Here is a 2914-nt window from a genome sequence, read left to right on the forward strand (position 1 = left end):
TTCCCTTCCGATGTCGGGAAGCCATTGGGAGCTGCTCGCTTTGAAATCGCCATCATCATCATCTACATTGAAAAACGAATTTCTTTAGAACTGGATTTTTGTGTGTTTAGATTGTTGTGCTTCCACCGCACCGGCGATTAACGCAGGTTGGCTAAGTAAGGTGCGAAATATGTTCAACGTACACACCAACACACATACTTATAAGGGAACGGTTTTTACACTATGAGACCTCCTTTACCAGTGGCAAAAAATAGTAATATATTTTTACCCTTTCAACTGGTACAAAAACTGACACCTTTATACAAGGGATCATGTTTGCAATAACCACAACACAAGCAGTCAAAATGCAAACAAAAAGAAACAACTCTGATAATGATATGCACTGTCCTTGAAGTTGATTGGCACGCCTTTTGGCGTCATCTGGTCCAACACCATGTGAGACTAGGCTCTAAGAAAAGCTGTCTCGGGTGTGGACCAATCAACTTCAAGGACAGTGCATACATTATCATCATCAGAGTTGTTTCTTTTTGTTTGCATTTTAACTGCTTGTGTGGTGGTTATTGCAAACATGATCCCTTGTATAAAGGTGTCGGTTTTGTACCAGTTGAAAGGGTATAAACCTACTACTAAGGGAACGGTTGTGTGTGGGTACGGAGTGGATTATTCACGAATTTCGCCTCCCCACGCCTGTCGCGGGCGCGAGGAGCTTGCTGCTGAACTGTGGCGATGAGGCTGACGTCACGCAGCTGGCAGCCGCTGTGGGATTTCAAGGCCCCATCACACTCAACCCCCCCCCCACCAAGACTCCCTCCCTAGCCCCCCACCAAAGAGGAGATGTTAACTACCTCGCCTGGTACACAGGAGGTCGTGGGTTCGATCCCGACCCTTACGCCTGCTGTGTATTTGGAGTTTGCGTGTCTCTCTCTCTCTCATCATCACGGTGGCTAGGAGATGTTAACTACCTCGCCTGGTACACAGGAGGTCGTGGGTTCGGTCCAGGCTCTGACGCCTGCTGTGTATTTGGAGTTTGCGTGTCTTTCTCTCTCTCTCATCATCACGGTGGCTAGGAGATGTTAACTACCTCGCCTGGTATACAGGAGGTCGTGGGTTCGGTCCAGGCTCTGACGCCTGCTGCTGTATATTTGGAGTTTGCGTGTCTCTCTCTCATCATCATGGTGGCTCGGAGATGTTAACTACCTCGCCTGGTATGCAGGAGGTCGTGGGTTCGGTCCAGACTCTGACGCATGCTGCTGTGTATTTGTAGTTTGCGTGTATCTCTCTCTCTTTCTCTCCGTGGTCGCGTGGATTTTTTTCCGGGTACCCGGTTCCCCCACCCCCTCCATGTTTAGAAGCAACATCACCGCGCGTTCAGAGTTATTTGGCTGCCGCTGTAAATTACCACGTGGTGATGATGAGCCACGCCGTGTCAGTCACGTGTTCATTTTTAACATCCGTAAACTGTCTTCTTGGTTCTTTCGGTAAAGTCAAGTAGAATGGAAATAATAAAATAATAAAATAATAATATTATTCTCACGACGTTTCGGCCAGAGTCAGACAGACAGTCTGACTCTGTCTTCTCGACAGACCTGTTCTTCACCTGATGACGGCTGCTTGCGTTGTGGCCGAAACGTCGTGAGAATTATTTTATTATGTTTTATTTTTATTATTTTATTATTTCCCTTCTACGTGACTTTACCGAAAGAACCAAGAAAATGAATGCCTGCAGTCACGAAAGCTTTAAACCGAAATTTATCCGTAAACTGTGTTCATCGCGCTTTTGAAAACTTAAAGTCGAGTTGCCAATTTAACTAAAGCAACCTGTGTTATTATGTTTACCAGGTGAGGCCCACTGAGCTGGCACACAGCTCTTTTTTTAGAAGCGACTTGGCCATCGCAAGTGATGGCTGATCTCAGTGGCTTATCATTACCACGTGGCAATCTTTAGCAGCAGCAGCCAAAAACTCTAAACTCGTGACGTTGGTTCCAAATGTGGAGGGGGAAAAACCGGACGACCCAGAGAAAAATCCACGCGCCCGCGGGGAGAGAGAGAGAGAGACACCGAAAACTCCAAATATACAGCAGCAGCAGGCGTCAGGGTCGGGATCGAAGCCACGACCTCCTGCATACCAGGCGAGGTAGTTAACATCTCATAGCCATCGTGATGATGATGAGAGAGACACCGAAAACTCCAAATATACAGCAGCAGGCGTCAGGGTCGGGATCGAAGCCACGACCTTCCCGCATACCTGGCGAGGTAGTTAACATCTCCTACCCACCGTGATGATGAGAGAGAGACACGCAAACTACAAATACACAGCAGGCGTCAGAGCATGGGCCGAACCCACGACCTCCTTCATACCAGGCGAGGTAGTTAACATCTCCTAGCCACCGTGATGATGATGATGATGATGAGAGAGACACCGAAAACTCCAAATATACAGCAGCAGGCGTCAGGGTCGGGATCGAAGCCACGACCTCCTGCATACCTGGCGAGGTAGTTAACATCTCCTAGCCACCGTATTGCCCCCATGGTCAGCCCAGTTGGCGTTCACGCAACCTCCCTCGCTGGCGAGAGAGATGAGGGGGGGGGAACCCATGCAGACGAACATCGCGAATTTTTGCCCCTAAACGTTGTTAATGGGTGTCTCTCTCTCTCTCGTGGCCACAGCTAAACCGAATCGGAATCTTTGTTCGGATGTCCAGGAAACATTTGGTGGACACTGGCCGCGGTGGACAATTTCCGCGGTGGACAATTTTAGTGGTGGACACTTCCCGCGGTGCACAATTCCCGCGGTGGACAATTTCCACATTTTCCGCGGTGGACAATTTCCGCGGTGGACAATTTCCGCGGTGGACAATATCCGCGGTGGACAATTTCCGCGGTGGACAATTTCCGCGGTGGACAATTTCCGCG

Source organism: Lampetra planeri, unplaced genomic scaffold, assembly GCF_965212315.1.
Source record: "Lampetra planeri unplaced genomic scaffold, kcLamPlan1.2.h2 scaffold_417, whole genome shotgun sequence".
Classification (NCBI taxonomy): domain Eukaryota; kingdom Metazoa; phylum Chordata; class Hyperoartia; order Petromyzontiformes; family Petromyzontidae; genus Lampetra; species Lampetra planeri.